General features: G+C 38.0%; 43 non-coding genes across 43 annotated transcripts; 28 read left to right on the forward strand and 15 right to left on the reverse strand.

Annotated features, from left to right (window-relative positions):
- Nucleotides 1–16: 16 nt before the first annotated feature.
- Trnaa-agc (transfer RNA alanine (anticodon AGC)) lies at nt 17–89 on the forward strand. The gene has a single exon. It is a non-coding gene; the product is annotated as a tRNA-Ala (tRNA).
- A 2,566-nt stretch (nt 90–2,655) lies between these two features.
- On the reverse strand, nt 2,656–2,727 carry Trnad-guc (transfer RNA aspartic acid (anticodon GUC)). Its single transcript has one exon. It is a non-coding gene; the product is annotated as a tRNA-Asp (tRNA).
- A 304-nt stretch (nt 2,728–3,031) lies between these two features.
- On the forward strand, nt 3,032–3,123 carry Trnay-gua (transfer RNA tyrosine (anticodon GUA)). Its single transcript is given in 2 exon segments — nt 3,032–3,068; nt 3,088–3,123. It is a non-coding gene; the product is annotated as a tRNA-Tyr (tRNA).
- A 330-nt stretch (nt 3,124–3,453) lies between these two features.
- Nucleotides 3,454–3,526, forward strand: Trnaa-agc (transfer RNA alanine (anticodon AGC)). The gene has a single exon. It is a non-coding gene; the product is annotated as a tRNA-Ala (tRNA).
- Nucleotides 3,527–4,031: 505 nt separating this feature from the next.
- Trnad-guc (transfer RNA aspartic acid (anticodon GUC)) lies at nt 4,032–4,103 on the reverse strand. Its single transcript has one exon. It is a non-coding gene; the product is annotated as a tRNA-Asp (tRNA).
- Nucleotides 4,104–4,407: 304 nt separating this feature from the next.
- On the forward strand, nt 4,408–4,499 carry Trnay-gua (transfer RNA tyrosine (anticodon GUA)). Its single transcript is given in 2 exon segments — nt 4,408–4,444; nt 4,464–4,499. It is a non-coding gene; the product is annotated as a tRNA-Tyr (tRNA).
- A 330-nt stretch (nt 4,500–4,829) lies between these two features.
- Trnaa-agc (transfer RNA alanine (anticodon AGC)) lies at nt 4,830–4,902 on the forward strand. Its single transcript has one exon. It is a non-coding gene; the product is annotated as a tRNA-Ala (tRNA).
- A 505-nt stretch (nt 4,903–5,407) lies between these two features.
- Nucleotides 5,408–5,479, reverse strand: Trnad-guc (transfer RNA aspartic acid (anticodon GUC)). Its single transcript has one exon. It is a non-coding gene; the product is annotated as a tRNA-Asp (tRNA).
- Nucleotides 5,480–5,783: 304 nt separating this feature from the next.
- Nucleotides 5,784–5,875, forward strand: Trnay-gua (transfer RNA tyrosine (anticodon GUA)). Its single transcript is given in 2 exon segments — nt 5,784–5,820; nt 5,840–5,875. It is a non-coding gene; the product is annotated as a tRNA-Tyr (tRNA).
- A 330-nt stretch (nt 5,876–6,205) lies between these two features.
- On the forward strand, nt 6,206–6,278 carry Trnaa-agc (transfer RNA alanine (anticodon AGC)). Its single transcript has one exon. It is a non-coding gene; the product is annotated as a tRNA-Ala (tRNA).
- Nucleotides 6,279–6,783: 505 nt separating this feature from the next.
- Trnad-guc (transfer RNA aspartic acid (anticodon GUC)) lies at nt 6,784–6,855 on the reverse strand. Its single transcript has one exon. It is a non-coding gene; the product is annotated as a tRNA-Asp (tRNA).
- Nucleotides 6,856–7,159: 304 nt separating this feature from the next.
- Trnay-gua (transfer RNA tyrosine (anticodon GUA)) lies at nt 7,160–7,251 on the forward strand. Its single transcript is given in 2 exon segments — nt 7,160–7,196; nt 7,216–7,251. It is a non-coding gene; the product is annotated as a tRNA-Tyr (tRNA).
- A 330-nt stretch (nt 7,252–7,581) lies between these two features.
- Trnaa-agc (transfer RNA alanine (anticodon AGC)) lies at nt 7,582–7,654 on the forward strand. Its single transcript has one exon. It is a non-coding gene; the product is annotated as a tRNA-Ala (tRNA).
- Nucleotides 7,655–8,159: 505 nt separating this feature from the next.
- On the reverse strand, nt 8,160–8,231 carry Trnad-guc (transfer RNA aspartic acid (anticodon GUC)). Its single transcript has one exon. It is a non-coding gene; the product is annotated as a tRNA-Asp (tRNA).
- A 304-nt stretch (nt 8,232–8,535) lies between these two features.
- Trnay-gua (transfer RNA tyrosine (anticodon GUA)) lies at nt 8,536–8,627 on the forward strand. Its single transcript is given in 2 exon segments — nt 8,536–8,572; nt 8,592–8,627. It is a non-coding gene; the product is annotated as a tRNA-Tyr (tRNA).
- A 330-nt stretch (nt 8,628–8,957) lies between these two features.
- Trnaa-agc (transfer RNA alanine (anticodon AGC)) lies at nt 8,958–9,030 on the forward strand. Its single transcript has one exon. It is a non-coding gene; the product is annotated as a tRNA-Ala (tRNA).
- A 505-nt stretch (nt 9,031–9,535) lies between these two features.
- Nucleotides 9,536–9,607, reverse strand: Trnad-guc (transfer RNA aspartic acid (anticodon GUC)). The gene has a single exon. It is a non-coding gene; the product is annotated as a tRNA-Asp (tRNA).
- A 304-nt stretch (nt 9,608–9,911) lies between these two features.
- Trnay-gua (transfer RNA tyrosine (anticodon GUA)) lies at nt 9,912–10,003 on the forward strand. Its single transcript is given in 2 exon segments — nt 9,912–9,948; nt 9,968–10,003. It is a non-coding gene; the product is annotated as a tRNA-Tyr (tRNA).
- A 330-nt stretch (nt 10,004–10,333) lies between these two features.
- Trnaa-agc (transfer RNA alanine (anticodon AGC)) lies at nt 10,334–10,406 on the forward strand. The gene has a single exon. It is a non-coding gene; the product is annotated as a tRNA-Ala (tRNA).
- Nucleotides 10,407–10,911: 505 nt separating this feature from the next.
- On the reverse strand, nt 10,912–10,983 carry Trnad-guc (transfer RNA aspartic acid (anticodon GUC)). Its single transcript has one exon. It is a non-coding gene; the product is annotated as a tRNA-Asp (tRNA).
- Nucleotides 10,984–11,287: 304 nt separating this feature from the next.
- On the forward strand, nt 11,288–11,379 carry Trnay-gua (transfer RNA tyrosine (anticodon GUA)). The gene is given in 2 exon segments: nt 11,288–11,324; nt 11,344–11,379. It is a non-coding gene; the product is annotated as a tRNA-Tyr (tRNA).
- A 330-nt stretch (nt 11,380–11,709) lies between these two features.
- Nucleotides 11,710–11,782, forward strand: Trnaa-agc (transfer RNA alanine (anticodon AGC)). The gene has a single exon. It is a non-coding gene; the product is annotated as a tRNA-Ala (tRNA).
- Nucleotides 11,783–12,287: 505 nt separating this feature from the next.
- On the reverse strand, nt 12,288–12,359 carry Trnad-guc (transfer RNA aspartic acid (anticodon GUC)). Its single transcript has one exon. It is a non-coding gene; the product is annotated as a tRNA-Asp (tRNA).
- A 304-nt stretch (nt 12,360–12,663) lies between these two features.
- On the forward strand, nt 12,664–12,755 carry Trnay-gua (transfer RNA tyrosine (anticodon GUA)). The gene is given in 2 exon segments: nt 12,664–12,700; nt 12,720–12,755. It is a non-coding gene; the product is annotated as a tRNA-Tyr (tRNA).
- Nucleotides 12,756–13,085: 330 nt separating this feature from the next.
- On the forward strand, nt 13,086–13,158 carry Trnaa-agc (transfer RNA alanine (anticodon AGC)). Its single transcript has one exon. It is a non-coding gene; the product is annotated as a tRNA-Ala (tRNA).
- A 505-nt stretch (nt 13,159–13,663) lies between these two features.
- Trnad-guc (transfer RNA aspartic acid (anticodon GUC)) lies at nt 13,664–13,735 on the reverse strand. The gene has a single exon. It is a non-coding gene; the product is annotated as a tRNA-Asp (tRNA).
- A 726-nt stretch (nt 13,736–14,461) lies between these two features.
- Trnaa-agc (transfer RNA alanine (anticodon AGC)) lies at nt 14,462–14,534 on the forward strand. Its single transcript has one exon. It is a non-coding gene; the product is annotated as a tRNA-Ala (tRNA).
- Nucleotides 14,535–15,039: 505 nt separating this feature from the next.
- On the reverse strand, nt 15,040–15,111 carry Trnad-guc (transfer RNA aspartic acid (anticodon GUC)). The gene has a single exon. It is a non-coding gene; the product is annotated as a tRNA-Asp (tRNA).
- Nucleotides 15,112–15,415: 304 nt separating this feature from the next.
- Trnay-gua (transfer RNA tyrosine (anticodon GUA)) lies at nt 15,416–15,507 on the forward strand. The gene is given in 2 exon segments: nt 15,416–15,452; nt 15,472–15,507. It is a non-coding gene; the product is annotated as a tRNA-Tyr (tRNA).
- A 330-nt stretch (nt 15,508–15,837) lies between these two features.
- Nucleotides 15,838–15,910, forward strand: Trnaa-agc (transfer RNA alanine (anticodon AGC)). Its single transcript has one exon. It is a non-coding gene; the product is annotated as a tRNA-Ala (tRNA).
- Nucleotides 15,911–16,415: 505 nt separating this feature from the next.
- Nucleotides 16,416–16,487, reverse strand: Trnad-guc (transfer RNA aspartic acid (anticodon GUC)). The gene has a single exon. It is a non-coding gene; the product is annotated as a tRNA-Asp (tRNA).
- Nucleotides 16,488–16,791: 304 nt separating this feature from the next.
- On the forward strand, nt 16,792–16,883 carry Trnay-gua (transfer RNA tyrosine (anticodon GUA)). The gene is given in 2 exon segments: nt 16,792–16,828; nt 16,848–16,883. It is a non-coding gene; the product is annotated as a tRNA-Tyr (tRNA).
- A 330-nt stretch (nt 16,884–17,213) lies between these two features.
- Trnaa-agc (transfer RNA alanine (anticodon AGC)) lies at nt 17,214–17,286 on the forward strand. Its single transcript has one exon. It is a non-coding gene; the product is annotated as a tRNA-Ala (tRNA).
- A 505-nt stretch (nt 17,287–17,791) lies between these two features.
- Nucleotides 17,792–17,863, reverse strand: Trnad-guc (transfer RNA aspartic acid (anticodon GUC)). The gene has a single exon. It is a non-coding gene; the product is annotated as a tRNA-Asp (tRNA).
- A 304-nt stretch (nt 17,864–18,167) lies between these two features.
- Nucleotides 18,168–18,259, forward strand: Trnay-gua (transfer RNA tyrosine (anticodon GUA)). The gene is given in 2 exon segments: nt 18,168–18,204; nt 18,224–18,259. It is a non-coding gene; the product is annotated as a tRNA-Tyr (tRNA).
- Nucleotides 18,260–18,589: 330 nt separating this feature from the next.
- Trnaa-agc (transfer RNA alanine (anticodon AGC)) lies at nt 18,590–18,662 on the forward strand. Its single transcript has one exon. It is a non-coding gene; the product is annotated as a tRNA-Ala (tRNA).
- Nucleotides 18,663–19,167: 505 nt separating this feature from the next.
- On the reverse strand, nt 19,168–19,239 carry Trnad-guc (transfer RNA aspartic acid (anticodon GUC)). The gene has a single exon. It is a non-coding gene; the product is annotated as a tRNA-Asp (tRNA).
- Nucleotides 19,240–19,543: 304 nt separating this feature from the next.
- On the forward strand, nt 19,544–19,635 carry Trnay-gua (transfer RNA tyrosine (anticodon GUA)). Its single transcript is given in 2 exon segments — nt 19,544–19,580; nt 19,600–19,635. It is a non-coding gene; the product is annotated as a tRNA-Tyr (tRNA).
- Nucleotides 19,636–19,965: 330 nt separating this feature from the next.
- Nucleotides 19,966–20,038, forward strand: Trnaa-agc (transfer RNA alanine (anticodon AGC)). The gene has a single exon. It is a non-coding gene; the product is annotated as a tRNA-Ala (tRNA).
- Nucleotides 20,039–20,543: 505 nt separating this feature from the next.
- On the reverse strand, nt 20,544–20,615 carry Trnad-guc (transfer RNA aspartic acid (anticodon GUC)). Its single transcript has one exon. It is a non-coding gene; the product is annotated as a tRNA-Asp (tRNA).
- A 304-nt stretch (nt 20,616–20,919) lies between these two features.
- On the forward strand, nt 20,920–21,011 carry Trnay-gua (transfer RNA tyrosine (anticodon GUA)). Its single transcript is given in 2 exon segments — nt 20,920–20,956; nt 20,976–21,011. It is a non-coding gene; the product is annotated as a tRNA-Tyr (tRNA).
- A 330-nt stretch (nt 21,012–21,341) lies between these two features.
- Trnaa-agc (transfer RNA alanine (anticodon AGC)) lies at nt 21,342–21,414 on the forward strand. Its single transcript has one exon. It is a non-coding gene; the product is annotated as a tRNA-Ala (tRNA).
- A 505-nt stretch (nt 21,415–21,919) lies between these two features.
- Nucleotides 21,920–21,991, reverse strand: Trnad-guc (transfer RNA aspartic acid (anticodon GUC)). The gene has a single exon. It is a non-coding gene; the product is annotated as a tRNA-Asp (tRNA).
- Nucleotides 21,992–22,090: the final 99 nt, after the last annotated feature.

The raw sequence follows: 22,090 nt of genomic DNA on the forward strand, positions 1-22,090 counted from the left end.
GAAACAGTAACCATCAGGGGGACTAGCTCACATGGTAGAGCGCTCGCTTAGCATGCGAGAGGTACCGGGATCGATGCCCGGGTCCTCCATTTATTTTTGAATATCGCCAACACTCAATTTTTCTGTAGTTTTTCAGCATTGAAAATGAAGAGAGTCAGATATGAACGAAATAGGGAATTGTGTCGTTTCGAGTATAATGCCCTGTGCTTACACGAATCCTTCAATCATTGAGATTCTCGTGTTTTTTTTAATGTAATTTGTTCGTTCCCTCTATTTCTATCGTCACATTCGGGATGTATAATAAAAATGTGTAATCTGTCGTGTAGGATCAATGATGCAATGATAGTCGGATTTAGTAAATCTAAGCGCCTTTTTACAAATATGCGCATGAATGCAAATGAATACACGTATTCGAATGTTTGGAAAGTGTTCAAAACTTAACTCATCGTCTGTTGAAATGAACTGGAGATGCTACGGCATTAGCAATATGAAAATTGGTTTCAAACCCTTACGTAAGGAGTATCCGGTATAACTATACCGGTCAAATTGACAATTAAAAAAATGAAAATTCAAAGCCAAGTAAAAAATAATGTCCTCCCCGGCGGGGAATCGAACCCCGGTCTCCCGCGTGACAGGCGGGGATACTTTTTTTTTTATCTTTATTATATTCACACTTGGTATATACATATCACAGTTTAGATTTACACATAAATGAAAACATTGTTATCAATTATTGTCCTTTCTCTGAAAAGAATCATATTCAATATTTTGATTTACTATACATATAATGCGTGAAATATTTTTCACGAACATAATTGTCTTGTTATGTACTTTTGTATATTCATATATATATCATATTCTATAGAAAAACATCAAGTCCTTATACTAATATTCTATTTCATTCTTATCTATCACTCAGCACATACATTCAAAATGATTAAAAGCTTACACAGAATACAAAGAAAACTCAGTGAAAAATGATTGTAACGTCTTATTTTCCGACAGAGGACGAAAATTGATACAATCGAAAATGTAATTTGCACAGGGCTGGATTCCATTCCACTACGCAAATAAAATTCGAAGTATTAAATATCAAGTCATTCATCAGTTATTTTAAGACAGGCAAACAAATCACAAAAAAGAATTATCAATATTCGGAAAAACTTTTTTCCACAACGTTCTCACAAACCATACAAACTTTCTCTTTTACGAAATACAATACAATTAAATAATAAAAAAATTACAGTTTTTTATTTGTCACAAATTCTATCATCTGCAGCATTCTTTTTCTCACTGCATTAGTCATTAGTTTTGTCGTTCTTACATCATGAAAATCTTCAGTCAACACTTTGTTGAATTTAAAGTAATCTCGATCACTGCGATCAAGTACTTCAAACTCTTCACGATCCATATAAAACAATATCAGACGTTTTTTCACTGTTTTTCCGATCAATATATCGTAACCACATCGGGTTTGTTTCAAAACAAATTTTGGAATTAACTCACTTTCAGTTACAATTTTTGCCGTAAATACTTGTTTACCTTTGTCATTATTTTCTTTCGATCTATCGCATGATTGCACACATTTAGATGTAGCGGATAAAATACCACTGTTATTCACTTTACTAAACGTAAATTCTGAAAATACATTATCTCCTTTTGTATTATTTTCACTTGTATCAATAGATAATCCATGTTTACTTTTATTTACATTGTCTTTACCTGTATCGATTGAACACAGTTCTATATTTGGACGTTCTATACTTTCAATGTTACCTGTAGCGGAGGCCTCAGACGGGTTATCTTCAATGTCCATTATATCCGATGTGTTTGTCGCTACTTTTTCATCCGGTACTTGATTACTTTCAGACGAATTATCCGAATAAATCACTTCGGTATGATTTCCAATATTCGAAACACTTTCGACACTATTATTATATTCTTTCATTCGTTTTTTGTCACGATTGACAGTTGAATTCGACTTTCGTTTACTTTTATTACTATCTTCATTTGTAAAAACAATAGATATACGGGCTCTGTCATTTTCACCATGCACAGTAAATGTGATATTACGAAATTGTTCACACGCGTTTTCTATGGTACTCATCAATAAAGATGGAAGTCTCTCCATTATAAATAAATTCACCCTCGGGTGGCCTCTTTCTATACGACAATGTTTACATTGATTTAAAAAGTTACAAACGACAGTTTTGTCATAATTAAAGAAAAAAACTTACTTCTGAAACAAGTTAGAATGTTTATATTCCAAATATTAGCTTGGATATCCGAGCAATCACTTATAACAGAGTAATTATTTCCTTCAACATAAACACAACGTCCAGTCACTTCAAGGTCCACTCGACCACCCAGTGTAATCTGTCGTGTAGGATCAATGATGCAATGATAGTCGGATTTAGTAAATCTAAGCGCCTTTTTACAAATATGCGCATGAATGCAAATGAATACACGTTTTCGAATGTTTGGAAAGTGTTCAAAACTTAACTCATCGTCTGTTGAAATGAACTGGAGATGCTACGGCATTAGCAATATGAAAATTGGTTTCAAACCCTTACGTAAGGAGTATCCGGTATAACTATACCGGTCAAATTGACAATTAAAAAAATGAAAATTCAAAGCCAAGTAAAAAATAATGTCCTCCCCGGCGGGGAATCGAACCCCGGTCTCCCGCGTGACAGGCGGGGATACTAACCACTATACTACCGAGGACTTAGTGACGTCCACCATTTTTAGGTACTTAATATTCACTGCTATCTTGTTACTATATTGAACGCATCCGCAAATTCATAGTATTGATTGCTGTAGGCGATATGTTAAGCGCAACCGATCCGTCATTCTACTTTTTTGTTCTCGCTACTACTCTTGCTAATTGAATTATCTAAATGAATTATCGCCCCTCCTTCCCCTAATAATGTTTCAGATCCTATTGATGGTGCTTTTTGGTTTTTATTACTAAATGTCCTATACACCCAAATACGTATAAATCATAAATTTTAACCATTTGCATACAGACCCCGTGATAGCTCAGTTGGTAGAGCGGAAGACTGTAGTGGAATAAGAAAATCTGACATCTTTAGGTCGGTGGTTCGACTCCGCCTCACGGGATATTTTTTGGCCCTATTTTACTCTGAAATATTACCATTGTTCAAGAATTTTTAGCGAAAGCACATTAGCGACTTTTTATGCATGTATGACGTTTCAACCTTATGCATTTTTTGCGACTGACCGCCATAGCATTAGTAGGCATACCACTTAATTGTCCTAAATCTAAATATATTTTAGTTAGATCTTTGATTTCTTTTTCCGTGATCACTTAGTTCTCACTGTCTACAAATATAGCTCTCGAGGCTAGTCGGGACTGTAGTTAGAACCGCTAAAATGATTGAATGACACCTGTACGCATAAAGGCGTTATTTAATGAAACAGTAACCATCAGGGGGACTAGCTCACATGGTAGAGCGCTCGCTTAGCATGCGAGAGGTACCGGGATCGATGCCCGGGTCCTCCATTTATTTTTGAATATCGCCAACACTCAATTTTTCTGTAGTTTTTCAGCATTGAAAATGAAGAGAGTCAGATATGAACGAAATAGGGAATTGTGTCGTTTCGAGTATAATGCCCTGTGCTTACACGAATCCTTCAATCATTGAGATTCTCGTGTTTTTTTTAATGTAATTTGTTCGTTCCCTCTATTTCTATCGTCACATTCGGGATGTATAATAAAAATGTGTAATCTGTCGTGTAGGATCAATGATGCAATGATAGTCGGATTTAGTAAATCTAAGCGCCTTTTTACAAATATGCGCATGAATGCAAATGAATACACGTATTCGAATGTTTGGAAAGTGTTCAAAACTTAACTCATCGTCTGTTGAAATGAACTGGAGATGCTACGGCATTAGCAATATGAAAATTGGTTTCAAACCCTTACGTAAGGAGTATCCGGTATAACTATACCGGTCAAATTGACAATTAAAAAAATGAAAATTCAAAGCCAAGTAAAAAATAATGTCCTCCCCGGCGGGGAATCGAACCCCGGTCTCCCGCGTGACAGGCGGGGATACTAACCACTATACTACCGAGGACTTAGTGACGTCCACCATTTTTAGGTACTTAATATTCACTGCTATCTTGTTACTATATTGAACGCATCCGCAAATTCATAGTATTGATTGCTGTAGGCGATATGTTAAGCGCAACCGATCCGTCATTCTACTTTTTTGTTCTCGCTACTACTCTTGCTAATTGAATTATCTAAATGAATTATCGCCCCTCCTTCCCCTAATAATGTTTCAGATCCTATTGATGGTGCTTTTTGGTTTTTATTACTAAATGTCCTATACACCCAAATACGTATAAATCATAAATTTTAACCATTTGCATACAGACCCCGTGATAGCTCAGTTGGTAGAGCGGAAGACTGTAGTGGAATAAGAAAATCTGACATCTTTAGGTCGGTGGTTCGACTCCGCCTCACGGGATATTTTTTGGCCCTATTTTACTCTGAAATATTACCATTGTTCAAGAATTTTTAGCGAAAGCACATTAGCGACTTTTTATGCATGTATGACGTTTCAACCTTATGCATTTTTTGCGACTGACCGCCATAGCATTAGTAGGCATACCACTTAATTGTCCTAAATCTAAATATATTTTAGTTAGATCTTTGATTTCTTTTTCCGTGATCACTTAGTTCTCACTGTCTACAAATATAGCTCTCGAGGCTAGTCGGGACTGTAGTTAGAACCGCTAAAATGATTGAATGACACCTGTACGCATAAAGGCGTTATTTAATGAAACAGTAACCATCAGGGGGACTAGCTCACATGGTAGAGCGCTCGCTTAGCATGCGAGAGGTACCGGGATCGATGCCCGGGTCCTCCATTTATTTTTGAATATCGCCAACACTCAATTTTTCTGTAGTTTTTCAGCATTGAAAATGAAGAGAGTCAGATATGAACGAAATAGGGAATTGTGTCGTTTCGAGTATAATGCCCTGTGCTTACACGAATCCTTCAATCATTGAGATTCTCGTGTTTTTTTTAATGTAATTTGTTCGTTCCCTCTATTTCTATCGTCACATTCGGGATGTATAATAAAAATGTGTAATCTGTCGTGTAGGATCAATGATGCAATGATAGTCGGATTTAGTAAATCTAAGCGCCTTTTTACAAATATGCGCATGAATGCAAATGAATACACGTATTCGAATGTTTGGAAAGTGTTCAAAACTTAACTCATCGTCTGTTGAAATGAACTGGAGATGCTACGGCATTAGCAATATGAAAATTGGTTTCAAACCCTTACGTAAGGAGTATCCGGTATAACTATACCGGTCAAATTGACAATTAAAAAAATGAAAATTCAAAGCCAAGTAAAAAATAATGTCCTCCCCGGCGGGGAATCGAACCCCGGTCTCCCGCGTGACAGGCGGGGATACTAACCACTATACTACCGAGGACTTAGTGACGTCCACCATTTTTAGGTACTTAATATTCACTGCTATCTTGTTACTATATTGAACGCATCCGCAAATTCATAGTATTGATTGCTGTAGGCGATATGTTAAGCGCAACCGATCCGTCATTCTACTTTTTTGTTCTCGCTACTACTCTTGCTAATTGAATTATCTAAATGAATTATCGCCCCTCCTTCCCCTAATAATGTTTCAGATCCTATTGATGGTGCTTTTTGGTTTTTATTACTAAATGTCCTATACACCCAAATACGTATAAATCATAAATTTTAACCATTTGCATACAGACCCCGTGATAGCTCAGTTGGTAGAGCGGAAGACTGTAGTGGAATAAGAAAATCTGACATCTTTAGGTCGGTGGTTCGACTCCGCCTCACGGGATATTTTTTGGCCCTATTTTACTCTGAAATATTACCATTGTTCAAGAATTTTTAGCGAAAGCACATTAGCGACTTTTTATGCATGTATGACGTTTCAACCTTATGCATTTTTTGCGACTGACCGCCATAGCATTAGTAGGCATACCACTTAATTGTCCTAAATCTAAATATATTTTAGTTAGATCTTTGATTTCTTTTTCCGTGATCACTTAGTTCTCACTGTCTACAAATATAGCTCTCGAGGCTAGTCGGGACTGTAGTTAGAACCGCTAAAATGATTGAATGACACCTGTACGCATAAAGGCGTTATTTAATGAAACAGTAACCATCAGGGGGACTAGCTCACATGGTAGAGCGCTCGCTTAGCATGCGAGAGGTACCGGGATCGATGCCCGGGTCCTCCATTTATTTTTGAATATCGCCAACACTCAATTTTTCTGTAGTTTTTCAGCATTGAAAATGAAGAGAGTCAGATATGAACGAAATAGGGAATTGTGTCGTTTCGAGTATAATGCCCTGTGCTTACACGAATCCTTCAATCATTGAGATTCTCGTGTTTTTTTTAATGTAATTTGTTCGTTCCCTCTATTTCTATCGTCACATTCGGGATGTATAATAAAAATGTGTAATCTGTCGTGTAGGATCAATGATGCAATGATAGTCGGATTTAGTAAATCTAAGCGCCTTTTTACAAATATGCGCATGAATGCAAATGAATACACGTATTCGAATGTTTGGAAAGTGTTCAAAACTTAACTCATCGTCTGTTGAAATGAACTGGAGATGCTACGGCATTAGCAATATGAAAATTGGTTTCAAACCCTTACGTAAGGAGTATCCGGTATAACTATACCGGTCAAATTGACAATTAAAAAAATGAAAATTCAAAGCCAAGTAAAAAATAATGTCCTCCCCGGCGGGGAATCGAACCCCGGTCTCCCGCGTGACAGGCGGGGATACTAACCACTATACTACCGAGGACTTAGTGACGTCCACCATTTTTAGGTACTTAATATTCACTGCTATCTTGTTACTATATTGAACGCATCCGCAAATTCATAGTATTGATTGCTGTAGGCGATATGTTAAGCGCAACCGATCCGTCATTCTACTTTTTTGTTCTCGCTACTACTCTTGCTAATTGAATTATCTAAATGAATTATCGCCCCTCCTTCCCCTAATAATGTTTCAGATCCTATTGATGGTGCTTTTTGGTTTTTATTACTAAATGTCCTATACACCCAAATACGTATAAATCATAAATTTTAACCATTTGCATACAGACCCCGTGATAGCTCAGTTGGTAGAGCGGAAGACTGTAGTGGAATAAGAAAATCTGACATCTTTAGGTCGGTGGTTCGACTCCGCCTCACGGGATATTTTTTGGCCCTATTTTACTCTGAAATATTACCATTGTTCAAGAATTTTTAGCGAAAGCACATTAGCGACTTTTTATGCATGTATGACGTTTCAACCTTATGCAATTTTTGCGACTGACCGCCATAGCATTAGTAGGCATACCACTTAATTGTCCTAAATCTAAATATATTTTAGTTAGATCTTTGATTTCTTTTTCCGTGATCACTTAGTTCTCACTGTCTACAAATATAGCTCTCGAGGCTAGTCGGGACTGTAGTTAGAACCGCTAAAATGATTGAATGACACCTGTACGCATAAAGGCGTTATTTAATGAAACAGTAACCATCAGGGGGACTAGCTCACATGGTAGAGCGCTCGCTTAGCATGCGAGAGGTACCGGGATCGATGCCCGGGTCCTCCATTTATTTTTGAATATCGCCAACACTCAATTTTTCTGTAGTTTTTCAGCATTGAAAATGAAGAGAGTCAGATATGAACGAAATAGGGAATTGTGTCGTTTCGAGTATAATGCCCTGTGCTTACACGAATCCTTCAATCATTGAGATTCTCGTGTTTTTTTTAATGTAATTTGTTCGTTCCCTCTATTTCTATCGTCACATTCGGGATGTATAATAAAAATGTGTAATCTGTCGTGTAGGATCAATGATGCAATGATAGTCGGATTTAGTAAATCTAAGCGCCTTTTTACAAATATGCGCATGAATGCAAATGAATACACGTATTCGAATGTTTGGAAAGTGTTCAAAACTTAACTCATCGTCTGTTGAAATGAACTGGAGATGCTACGGCATTAGCAATATGAAAATTGGTTTCAAACCCTTACGTAAGGAGTATCCGGTATAACTATACCGGTCAAATTGACAATTAAAAAAATGAAAATTCAAAGCCAAGTAAAAAATAATGTCCTCCCCGGCGGGGAATCGAACCCCGGTCTCCCGCGTGACAGGCGGGGATACTAACCACTATACTACCGAGGACTTAGTGACGTCCACCATTTTTAGGTACTTAATATTCACTGCTATCTTGTTACTATATTGAACGCATCCGCAAATTCATAGTATTGATTGCTGTAGGCGATATGTTAAGCGCAACCGATCCGTCATTCTACTTTTTTGTTCTCGCTACTACTCTTGCTAATTGAATTATCTAAATGAATTATCGCCCCTCCTTCCCCTAATAATGTTTCAGATCCTATTGATGGTGCTTTTTGGTTTTTATTACTAAATGTCCTATACACCCAAATACGTATAAATCATAAATTTTAACCATTTGCATACAGACCCCGTGATAGCTCAGTTGGTAGAGCGGAAGACTGTAGTGGAATAAGAAAATCTGACATCTTTAGGTCGGTGGTTCGACTCCGCCTCACGGGATATTTTTTGGCCCTATTTTACTCTGAAATATTACCATTGTTCAAGAATTTTTAGCGAAAGCACATTAGCGACTTTTTATGCATGTATGACGTTTCAACCTTATGCATTTTTTGCGACTGACCGCCATAGCATTAGTAGGCATACCACTTAATTGTCCTAAATCTAAATATATTTTAGTTAGATCTTTGATTTCTTTTTCCGTGATCACTTAGTTCTCACTGTCTACAAATATAGCTCTCGAGGCTAGTCGGGACTGTAGTTAGAACCGCTAAAATGATTGAATGACACCTGTACGCATAAAGGCGTTATTTAATGAAACAGTAACCATCAGGGGGACTAGCTCACATGGTAGAGCGCTCGCTTAGCATGCGAGAGGTACCGGGATCGATGCCCGGGTCCTCCATTTATTTTTGAATATCGCCAACACTCAATTTTTCTGTAGTTTTTCAGCATTGAAAATGAAGAGAGTCAGATATGAACGAAATAGGGAATTGTGTCGTTTCGAGTATAATGCCCTGTGCTTACACGAATCCTTCAATCATTGAGATTCTCGTGTTTTTTTTAATGTAATTTGTTCGTTCCCTCTATTTCTATCGTCACATTCGGGATGTATAATAAAAATGTGTAATCTGTCGTGTAGGATCAATGATGCAATGATAGTCGGATTTAGTAAATCTAAGCGCCTTTTTACAAATATGCGCATGAATGCAAATGAATACACGTATTCGAATGTTTGGAAAGTGTTCAAAACTTAACTCATCGTCTGTTGAAATGAACTGGAGATGCTACGGCATTAGCAATATGAAAATTGGTTTCAAACCCTTACGTAAGGAGTATCCGGTATAACTATACCGGTCAAATTGACAATTAAAAAAATGAAAATTCAAAGCCAAGTAAAAAATAATGTCCTCCCCGGCGGGGAATCGAACCCCGGTCTCCCGCGTGACAGGCGGGGATACTAACCACTATACTACCGAGGACTTAGTGACGTCCACCATTTTTAGGTACTTAATATTCACTGCTATCTTGTTACTATATTGAACGCATCCGCAAATTCATAGTATTGATTGCTGTAGGCGATATGTTAAGCGCAACCGATCCGTCATTCTACTTTTTTGTTCTCGCTACTACTCTTGCTAATTGAATTATCTAAATGAATTATCGCCCCTCCTTCCCCTAATAATGTTTCAGATCCTATTGATGGTGCTTTTTGGTTTTTATTACTAAATGTCCTATACACCCAAATACGTATAAATCATAAATTTTAACCATTTGCATACAGACCCCGTGATAGCTCAGTTGGTAGAGCGGAAGACTGTAGTGGAATAAGAAAATCTGACATCTTTAGGTCGGTGGTTCGACTCCGCCTCACGGGATATTTTTTGGCCCTATTTTACTCTGAAATATTACCATTGTTCAAGAATTTTTAGCGAAAGCACATTAGCGACTTTTTATGCATGTATGACGTTTCAACCTTATGCATTTTTTGCGACTGACCGCCATAGCATTAGTAGGCATACCACTTAATTGTCCTAAATCTAAATATATTTTAGTTAGATCTTTGATTTCTTTTTCCGTGATCACTTAGTTCTCACTGTCTACAAATATAGCTCTCGAGGCTAGTCGGGACTGTAGTTAGAACCGCTAAAATGATTGAATGACACCTGTACGCATAAAGGCGTTATTTAATGAAACAGTAACCATCAGGGGGACTAGCTCACATGGTAGAGCGCTCGCTTAGCATGCGAGAGGTACCGGGATCGATGCCCGGGTCCTCCATTTATTTTTGAATATCGCCAACACTCAATTTTTCTGTAGTTTTTCAGCATTGAAAATGAAGAGAGTCAGATATGAACGAAATAGGGAATTGTGTCGTTTCGAGTATAATGCCCTGTGCTTACACGAATCCTTCAATCATTGAGATTCTCGTGTTTTTTTTAATGTAATTTGTTCGTTCCCTCTATTTCTATCGTCACATTCGGGATGTATAATAAAAATGTGTAATCTGTCGTGTAGGATCAATGATGCAATGATAGTCGGATTTAGTAAATCTAAGCGCCTTTTTACAAATATGCGCATGAATGCAAATGAATACACGTATTCGAATGTTTGGAAAGTGTTCAAAACTTAACTCATCGTCTGTTGAAATGAACTGGAGATGCTACGGCATTAGCAATATGAAAATTGGTTTCAAACCCTTACGTAAGGAGTATCCGGTATAACTATACCGGTCAAATTGACAATTAAAAAAATGAAAATTCAAAGCCAAGTAAAAAATAATGTCCTCCCCGGCGGGGAATCGAACCCCGGTCTCCCGCGTGACAGGCGGGGATACTAACCACTATACTACCGAGGACTTAGTGACGTCCACCATTTTTAGGTACTTAATATTCACTGCTATCTTGTTACTATATTGAACGCATCCGCAAATTCATAGTATTGATTGCTGTAGGCGATATGTTAAGCGCAACCGATCCGTCATTCTACTTTTTTGTTCTCGCTACTACTCTTGCTAATTGAATTATCTAAATGAATTATCGCCCCTCCTTCCCCTAATAATGTTTCAGATCCTATTGATGGTGCTTTTTGGTTTTTATTACTAAATGTCCTATACACCCAAATACGTATAAATCATAAATTTTAACCATTTGCATACAGACCCCGTGATAGCTCAGTTGGTAGAGCGGAAGACTGTAGTGGAATAAGAAAATCTGACATCTTTAGGTCGGTGGTTCGACTCCGCCTCACGGGATATTTTTTGGCCCTATTTTACTCTGAAATATTACCATTGTTCAAGAATTTTTAGCGAAAGCACATTAGCGACTTTTTATGCATGTATGACGTTTCAACCTTATGCATTTTTTGCGACTGACCGCCATAGCATTAGTAGGCATACCACTTAATTGTCCTAAATCTAAATATATTTTAGTTAGATCTTTGATTTCTTTTTCCGTGATCACTTAGTTCTCACTGTCTACAAATATAGCTCTCGAGGCTAGTCGGGACTGTAGTTAGAACCGCTAAAATGATTGAATGACACCTGTACGCATAAAGGCGTTATTTAATGAAACAGTAACCATCAGGGGGACTAGCTCACATGGTAGAGCGCTCGCTTAGCATGCGAGAGGTACCGGGATCGATGCCCGGGTCCTCCATTTATTTTTGAATATCGCCAACACTCAATTTTTCTGTAGTTTTTCAGCATTGAAAATGAAGAGAGTCAGATATGAACGAAATAGGGAATTGTGTCGTTTCGAGTATAATGCCCTGTGCTTACACGAATCCTTCAATCATTGAGATTCTCGTGTTTTTTTTAATGTAATTTGTTCGTTCCCTCTATTTCTATCGTCACATTCGGGATGTATAATAAAAATGTGTAATCTGTCGTGTAGGATCAATGATGCAATGATAGTCGGATTTAGTAAATCTAAGCGCCTTTTTACAAATATGCGCATGAATGCAAATGAATACACGTATTCGAATGTTTGGAAAGTGTTCAAAACTTAACTCATCGTCTGTTGAAATGAACTGGAGATGCTACGGCATTAGCAATATGAAAATTGGTTTCAAACCCTTACGTAAGGAGTATCCGGTATAACTATACCGGTCAAATTGACAATTAAAAAAATGAAAATTCAAAGCCAAGTAAAAAATAATGTCCTCCCCGGCGGGGAATCGAACCCCGGTCTCCCGCGTGACAGGCGGGGATACTAACCACTATACTACCGAGGACTTAGTGACGTCCACCATTTTTAGGTACTTAATATTCACTGCTATCTTGTTACTATATTGAACGCATCCGCAAATTCATAGTATTGATTGCTGTAGGCGATATGTTAAGCGCAACCGATCCGTCATTCTACTTTTTTGTTCTCGCTACTACTCTTGCTAATTGAATTATCTAAATGAATTATCGCCCCTCCTTCCCCTAATAATGTTTCAGATCCTATTGATGGTGCTTTTTGGTTTTTATTACTAAATGTCCTATACACCCAAATACGTATAAATCATAAATTTTAACCATTTGCATACAGACCCCGTGATAGCTCAGTTGGTAGAGCGGAAGACTGTAGTGGAATAAGAAAATCTGACATCTTTAGGTCGGTGGTTCGACTCCGCCTCACGGGATATTTTTTGGCCCTATTTTACTCTGAAATATTACCATTGTTCAAGAATTTTTAGCGAAAGCACATTAGCGACTTTTTATGCATGTATGACGTTTCAACCTTATGCATTTTTTGCGACTGACCGCCATAGCATTAGTAGGCATACCACTTAATTGTCCTAAATCTAAATATATTTTAGTTAGATCTTTGATTTCTTTTTCCGTGATCACTTAGTTCTCACTGTCTACAAATATAGCTCTCGAGGCTAGTCGGGACTGTAGTTAGAACCGCTAAAATGATTGAATGACACCTGTACGCATAAAGGCGTTATTTAATGAAACAGTAACCATCAGGGGGACTAGCTCACATGGTAGAGCGCTCGCTTAGCATGCGAGAGGTACCGGGATCGATGCCCGGGTCCTCCATTTATTTTTGAATATCGCCAACACTCAATTTTTCTGTAGTTTTTCAGCATTGAAAATGAAGAGAGTCAGATATGAACGAAATAGGGAATTGTGTCGTTTCGAGTATAATGCCCTGTGCTTACACGAATCCTTCAATCATTGAGATTCTCGTGTTTTTTTTAATGTAATTTGTTCGTTCCCTCTATTTCTATCGTCACATTCGGGATGTATAATAAAAATGTGTAATCTGTCGTGTAGGATCAATGATGCAATGATAGTCGGATTTAGTAAATCTAAGCGCCTTTTTACAAATATGCGCATGAATGCAAATGAATACACGTATTCGAATGTTTGGAAAGTGTTCAAAACTTAACTCATCGTCTGTTGAAATGAACTGGAGATGCTACGGCATTAGCAATATGAAAATTGGTTTCAAACCCTTACGTAAGGAGTATCCGGTATAACTATACCGGTCAAATTGACAATTAAAAAAATGAAAATTCAAAGCCAAGTAAAAAATAATGTCCTCCCCGGCGGGGAATCGAACCCCGGTCTCCCGCGTGACAGGCGGGGATACTAACCACTATACTACCGAGGACTTAGTGACGTCCACCATTTTTAGGTACTTAATATTCACTGCTATCTTGTTACTATATTGAACGCATCCGCAAATTCATAGTATTGATTGCTGTAGGCGATATGTTAAGCGCAACCGATCCGTCATTCTACTTTTTTGTTCTCGCTACTACTCTTGCTAATTGAATTATCTAAATGAATTATCGCCCCTCCTTCCCCTAATAATGTTTCAGATCCTATTGATGGTGCTTTTTGGTTTTTATTACTAAATGTCCTATACACCCAAATACGTATAAATCATAAATTTTAACCATTTGCATACAGACCCCGTGATAGCTCAGTTGGTAGAGCGGAAGACTCTAGTGGAATAAGAAAATCTGACATCTTTAGGTCGGTGGTTCGACTCCGCCTCACGGGATATTTTTTGGCCCTATTTTACTCTGAAATATTACCATTGTTCAAGAATTTTTAGCGAAAGCACATTAGCGACTTTTTATGCATGTATGACGTTTCAACCTTATGCATTTTTTGCGACTGACCGCCATAGCATTAGTAGGCATACCACTTAATTGTCCTAAATCTAAATATATTTTAGTTAGATCTTTGATTTCTTTTTCCGTGATCACTTAGTTCTCACTGTCTACAAATATAGCTCTCGAGGCTAGTCGGGACTGTAGTTAGAACCGCTAAAATGATTGAATGACACCTGTACGCATAAAGGCGTTATTTAATGAAACAGTAACCATCAGGGGGACTAGCTCACATGGTAGAGCGCTCGCTTAGCATGCGAGAGGTACCGGGATCGATGCCCGGGTCCTCCATTTATTTTTGAATATCGCCAACACTCAATTTTTCTGTAGTTTTTCAGCATTGAAAATGAAGAGAGTCAGATATGAACGAAATAGGGAATTGTGTCGTTTCGAGTATAATGCCCTGTGCTTACACGAATCCTTCAATCATTGAGATTCTCGTGTTTTTTTTAATGTAATTTGTTCGTTCCCTCTATTTCTATCGTCACATTCGGGATGTATAATAAAAATGTGTAATCTGTCGTGTAGGATCAATGATGCAATGATAGTCGGATTTAGTAAATCTAAGCGCCTTTTTACAAATATGCGCATGAATGCAAATGAATACACGTATTCGAATGTTTGGAAAGTGTTCAAAACTTAACTCATCGTCTGTTGAAATGAACTGGAGATGCTACGGCATTAGCAATATGAAAATTGGTTTCAAACCCTTACGTAAGGAGTATCCGGTATAACTATACCGGTCAAATTGACAATTAAAAAAATGAAAATTCAAAGCCAAGTAAAAAATAATGTCCTCCCCGGCGGGGAATCGAACCCCGGTCTCCCGCGTGACAGGCGGGGATACTAACCACTATACTACCGAGGACTTAGTGACGTCCACCATTTTTAGGTACTTAATATTCACTGCTATCTTGTTACTATATTGAACGCATCCGCAAATTCATAGTATTGATTGCTGTAGGCGATATGTTAAGCGCAACCGATCCGTCATTCTACTTTTTTGTTCTCGCTACTACTCTTGCTAATTGAATTATCTAAATGAATTATCGCCCCTCCTTCCCCTAATAATGTTTCAGATCCTATTGATGGTGCTTTTTGGTTTTTATTACTAAATGTCCTATACACCCAAATACGTATAAATCATAAATTTTAACCATTTGCATACAGACCCCGTGATAGCTCAGTTGGTAGAGCGGAAGACTGTAGTGGAATAAGAAAATCTGACATCTTTAGGTCGGTGGTTCGACTCCGCCTCACGGGATATTTTTTGGCCCTATTTTACTCTGAAATATTACCATTGTTCAAGAATTTTTAGCGAAAGCACATTAGCGACTTTTTATGCATGTATGACGTTTCAACCTTATGCATTTTTTGCGACTGACCGCCATAGCATTAGTAGGCATACCACTTAATTGTCCTAAATCTAAATATATTTTAGTTAGATCTTTGATTTCTTTTTCCGTGATCACTTAGTTCTCACTGTCTACAAATATAGCTCTCGAGGCTAGTCGGGACTGTAGTTAGAACCGCTAAAATGATTGAATGACACCTGTACGCATAAAGGCGTTATTTAATGAAACAGTAACCATCAGGGGGACTAGCTCACATGGTAGAGCGCTCGCTTAGCATGCGAGAGGTACCGGGATCGATGCCCGGGTCCTCCATTTATTTTTGAATATCGCCAACACTCAATTTTTCTGTAGTTTTTCAGCATTGAAAATGAAGAGAGTCAGATATGAACGAAATAGGGAATTGTGTCGTTTCGAGTATAATGCCCTGTGCTTACACGAATCCTTCAATCATTGAGATTCTCGTGTTTTTTTTAATGTAATTTGTTCGTTCCCTCTATTTCTATCGTCACATTCGGGATGTATAATAAAAATGTGTAATCTGTCGTGTAGGATCAATGATGCAATGATAGTCGGATTTAGTAAATCTAAGCGCCTTTTTACAAATATGCGCATGAATGCAAATGAATACACGTATTCGAATGTTTGGAAAGTGTTCAAAACTTAACTCATCGTCTGTTGAAATGAACTGGAGATGCTACGGCATTAGCAATATGAAAATTGGTTTCAAACCCTTACGTAAGGAGTATCCGGTATAACTATACCGGTCAAATTGACAATTAAAAAAATGAAAATTCAAAGCCAAGTAAAAAATAATGTCCTCCCCGGCGGGGAATCGAACCCCGGTCTCCCGCGTGACAGGCGGGGATACTAACCACTATACTACCGAGGACTTAGTGACGTCCACCATTTTTAGGTACTTAATATTCACTGCTATCTTGTTACTATATTGAACGCATCCGCAAATTCATAGTATTGATTGCTGTAGGCGATATGTTAAGCGCAACCGATCCGTCATTCTACTTTTTTGTTCTCGCTACTACTCTTGCTAATTGAATTATCTAAATGAATTATCGCCCCTCCTTCCCCTAATAATGTTTCAGATCCTATTGATGGTGCTTTTTGGTTTTTATTACTAAATGTCCTATACACCCAAATACGTATAAATCATAAATTTTAACCATTTGCATACAGACCCCGTGATAGCTCAGTTGGTAGAGCGGAAGACTGTAGTGGAATAAGAAAATCTGACATCTTTAGGTCGGTGGTTCGACTCCGCCTCACGGGATATTTTTTGGCCCTATTTTACTCTGAAATATTACCATTGTTCAAGAATTTTTAGCGAAAGCACATTAGCGACTTTTTATGCATGTATGACGTTTCAACCTTATGCATTTTTTGCGACTGACCGCCATAGCATTAGTAGGCATACCACTTAATTGTCCTAAATCTAAATATATTTTAGTTAGATCTTTGATTTCTTTTTCCGTGATCACTTAGTTCTCACTGTCTACAAATATAGCTCTCGAGGCTAGTCGGGACTGTAGTTAGAACCGCTAAAATGATTGAATGACACCTGTACGCATAAAGGCGTTATTTAATGAAACAGTAACCATCAGGGGGACTAGCTCACATGGTAGAGCGCTCGCTTAGCATGCGAGAGGTACCGGGATCGATGCCCGGGTCCTCCATTTATTTTTGAATATCGCCAACACTCAATTTTTCTGTAGTTTTTCAGCATTGAAAATGAAGAGAGTCAGATATGAACGAAATAGGGAATTGTGTCGTTTCGAGTATAATGCCCTGTGCTTACACGAATCCTTCAATCATTGAGATTCTCGTGTTTTTTTTAATGTAATTTGTTCGTTCCCTCTATTTCTATCGTCACATTCGGGATGTATAATAAAAATGTGTAATCTGTCGTGTAGGATCAATGATGCAATGATAGTCGGATTTAGTAAATCTAAGCGCCTTTTTACAAATATGCGCATGAATGCAAATGAATACACGTATTCGAATGTTTGGAAAGTGTTCAAAACTTAACTCATCGTCTGTTGAAATGAACTGGAGATGCTACGGCATTAGCAATATGAAAATTGGTTTCAAACCCTTACGTAAGGAGTATCCGGTATAACTATACCGGTCAAATTGACAATTAAAAAAATGAAAATTCAAAGCCAAGTAAAAAATAATGTCCTCCCCGGCGGGGAATCGAACCCCGGTCTCCCGCGTGACAGGCGGGGATACTAACCACTATACTACCGAGGACTTAGTGACGTCCACCATTTTTAGGTACTTAATATTCACTGCTATCTTGTTACTATATTGAACGCATCCGCAAATTCATAGTATTGATTGCTGTAGGCGATATGTTAAGCGCAACCGATCCGTCATTCTACTTTTTTGTTCTCGCTACTACTCTTGCTAATTGAATTATCTAAATGAATTATCGCCCCTCCTTCCCCTAATAATGTTTCAGATCCTATTGATGGTGCTTTTTGGTTTTTATTACTAAATGTCCTATACACCCAAATACGTATAAATCATAAATTTTAACCATTTGCATACAGACCCCGTGATAGCTCAGTTGGTAGAGCGGAAGACTGTAGTGGAATAAGAAAATCTGACATCTTTAGGTCGGTGGTTCGACTCCGCCTCACGGGATATTTTTTGGCCCTATTTTACTCTGAAATATTACCATTGTTCAAGAATTTTTAGCGAAAGCACATTAGCGACTTTTTATGCATGTATGACGTTTCAACCTTATGCATTTTTTGCGACTGACCGCCATAGCATTAGTAGGCATACCACTTAATTGTCCTAAATCTAAATATATTTTAGTTAGATCTTTGATTTCTTTTTCCGTGATCACTTAGTTCTCACTGTCTACAAATATAGCTCTCGAGGCTAGTCGGGACTGTAGTTAGAACCGCTAAAATGATTGAATGACACCTGTACGCATAAAGGCGTTATTTAATGAAACAGTAACCATCAGGGGGACTAGCTCACATGGTAGAGCGCTCGCTTAGCATGCGAGAGGTACCGGGATCGATGCCCGGGTCCTCCATTTATTTTTGAATATCGCCAACACTCAATTTTTCTGTAGTTTTTCAGCATTGAAAATGAAGAGAGTCAGATATGAACGAAATAGGGAATTGTGTCGTTTCGAGTATAATGCCCTGTGCTTACACGAATCCTTCAATCATTGAGATTCTCGTGTTTTTTTTAATGTAATTTGTTCGTTCCCTCTATTTCTATCGTCACATTCGGGATGTATAATAAAAATGTGTAATCTGTCGTGTAGGATCAATGATGCAATGATAGTCGGATTTAGTAAATCTAAGCGCCTTTTTACAAATATGCGCATGAATGCAAATGAATACACGTATTCGAATGTTTGGAAAGTGTTCAAAACTTAACTCATCGTCTGTTGAAATGAACTGGAGATGCTACGGCATTAGCAATATGAAAATTGGTTTCAAACCCTTACGTAAGGAGTATCCGGTATAACTATACCGGTCAAATTGACAATTAAAAAAATGAAAATTCAAAGCCAAGTAAAAAATAATGTCCTCCCCGGCGGGGAATCGAACCCCGGTCTCCCGCGTGACAGGCGGGGATACTAACCACTATACTACCGAGGACTTAGTGACGTCCACCATTTTTAGGTACTTAATATTCACTGCTATCTTGTTACTATATTGAACGCATCCGCAAATTCATAGTATTGATTGCTGTAGGCGATATGTTAAGCGCAACCGATCCGTCATTCTACTTTTTTGTTCTCGCTACTACTCTTGCTAATTGAATTATCTAAATGAATTATCGCCCCTCCTTCCCCTAATAATGTTTCAGATCCTATTGATGGTGCTTTTTGGTTTTTATTACTAAATGTCCTATACACCCAAATACGTATAAATCATAAATTTTAACCATTTGCATACAGACCCCGTGATAGCTCAGTTGGTAGAGCGGAAGACTGTAGTGGAATAAGAAAATCTGACATCTTTAGGTCGGTGGTTCGACTCCGCCTCACGGGATATTTTTTGGCCCTATTTTACTCTGAAATATTACCATTGTTCAAGAATTTTTAGCGAAAGCACATTAGCGACTTTTTATGCATGTATGACGTTTCAACCTTATGCATTTTTTGCGACTGACCGCCATAGCATTAGTAGGCATACCACTTAATTGTCCTAAATCTAAATATATTTTAGTTAGATCTTTGATTTCTTTTTCCGTGATCACTTAGTTCTCACTGTCTACAAATATAGCTCTCGAGGCTAGTCGGGACTGTAGTTAGAACCGCTAAAATGATTGAATGACACCTGTACGCATAAAGGCGTTATTTAATGAAACAGTAACCATCAGGGGGACTAGCTCACATGGTAGAGCGCTCGCTTAGCATGCGAGAGGTACCGGGATCGATGCCCGGGTCCTCCATTTATTTTTGAATATCGCCAACACTCAATTTTTCTGTAGTTTTTCAGCATTGAAAATGAAGAGAGTCAGATATGAACGAAATAGGGAATTGTGTCGTTTCGAGTATAATGCCCTGTGCTTACACGAATCCTTCAATCATTGAGATTCTCGTGTTTTTTTTAATGTAATTTGTTCGTTCCCTCTATTTCTATCGTCACATTCGGGATGTATAATAAAAATGTGTAATCTGTCGTGTAGGATCAATGATGCAATGATAGTCGGATTTAGTAAATCTAAGCGCCTTTTTACAAATATGCGCATGAATGCAAATGAATACACGTATTCGAATGTTTGGAAAGTGTTCAAAACTTAACTCATCGTCTGTTGAAATGAACTGGAGATGCTACGGCATTAGCAATATGAAAATTGGTTTCAAACCCTTACGTAAGGAGTATCCGGTATAACTATACCGGTCAAATTGACAATTAAAAAAATGAAAATTCAAAGCCAAGTAAAAAATAATGTCCTCCCCGGCGGGGAATCGAACCCCGGTCTCCCGCGTGACAGGCGGGGATACTAACCACTATACTACCGAGGACTTAGTGACGTCCACCATTTTTAGGTACTTAATATTCACTGCTATCTTGTTACTATATTGAACGCATCCGCAAATTCATAGTATTGATTGCTGTAGGCGATATGTTAAGCGCAACCGATCCGTCATTCTACTTTTTTGTTCTCGCTACTACTCTTGCTAATTGAATTATCTAAATGAATTATCGCCCCTCCTTCCCCTAATAATGTTTCAGATCCTATTGATGGTGCTTTTTGGTTTTTATTACTAAATGTCCTATACACCCAAATACGTATAAATCATAAATTTTAACCATTTGCATACAGACCCCGTGATAGCTCAGTTGGTAGAGCGGAAGACTGTAGTGGAATAAGAAAATCTGACATCTTTAGGTCGGTGGTTCGACTCCGCCTCACGGGATATTTTTTGGCCCTATTTTACTCTGAAATATTACCATTGTTCAAGAATTTTTAGCGAAAGCACATTAGCGACTTTTTATGCATGTATGACGTTTCAACCTTATGCATTTTTTGCGACTGACCGCCATAGCATTAGTAGGCATACCACTTAATTGTCCTAAATCTAAATATATTTTAGTTAGATCTTTGATTTCTTTTTCCGTGATCACTTAGTTCTCACTGTCTACAAATATAGCTCTCGAGGCTAGTCGGGACTGTAGTTAGAACCGCTAAAATGATTGAATGACACCTGTACGCATAAAGGCGTTATTTAATGAAACAGTAACCATCAGGGGGACTAGCTCACATGGTAGAGCGCTCGCTTAGCATGCGAGAGGTACCGGGATCGATGCCCGGGTCCTCCATTTATTTTTGAATATCGCCAACACTCAATTTTTCTGTAGTTTTTCAGCATTGAAAATGAAGAGAGTCAGATATGAACGAAATAGGGAATTGTGTCGTTTCGAGTATAATGCCCTGTGCTTACACGAATCCTTCAATCATTGAGATTCTCGTGTTTTTTTTAATGTAATTTGTTCGTTCCCTCTATTTCTATCGTCACATTCGGGATGTATAATAAAAATGTGTAATCTGTCGTGTAGGATCAATGATGCAATGATAGTCGGATTTAGTAAATCTAAGCGCCTTTTTACAAATATGCGCATGAATGCAAATGAATACACGTATTCGAATGTTTGGAAAGTGTTCAAAACTTAACTCATCGTCTGTTGAAATGAACTGGAGATGCTACGGCATTAGCAATATGAAAATTGGTTTCAAACCCTTACGTAAGGAGTATCCGGTATAACTATACCGGTCAAATTGACAATTAAAAAAATGAAAATTCAAAGCCAAGTAAAAAATAATGTCCTCCCCGGCGGGGAATCGAACCCCGGTCTCCCGCGTGACAGGCGGGGATACTAACCACTATACTACCGAGGACTTAGTGACGTCCACCATTTTTAGGTACTTAATATTCACTGCTATCTTGTTACTATATTGAACGCATCCGCAAATTCATAGTATTGATTGCTGTAGGCG

Source organism: Mytilus californianus, unplaced genomic scaffold (genome assembly GCF_021869535.1).
Source record: "Mytilus californianus isolate M0D057914Y unplaced genomic scaffold, xbMytCali1.0.p SCAF_57, whole genome shotgun sequence".
NCBI classification, from domain to species: Eukaryota; Metazoa; Mollusca; class Bivalvia; order Mytilida; family Mytilidae; genus Mytilus; species Mytilus californianus.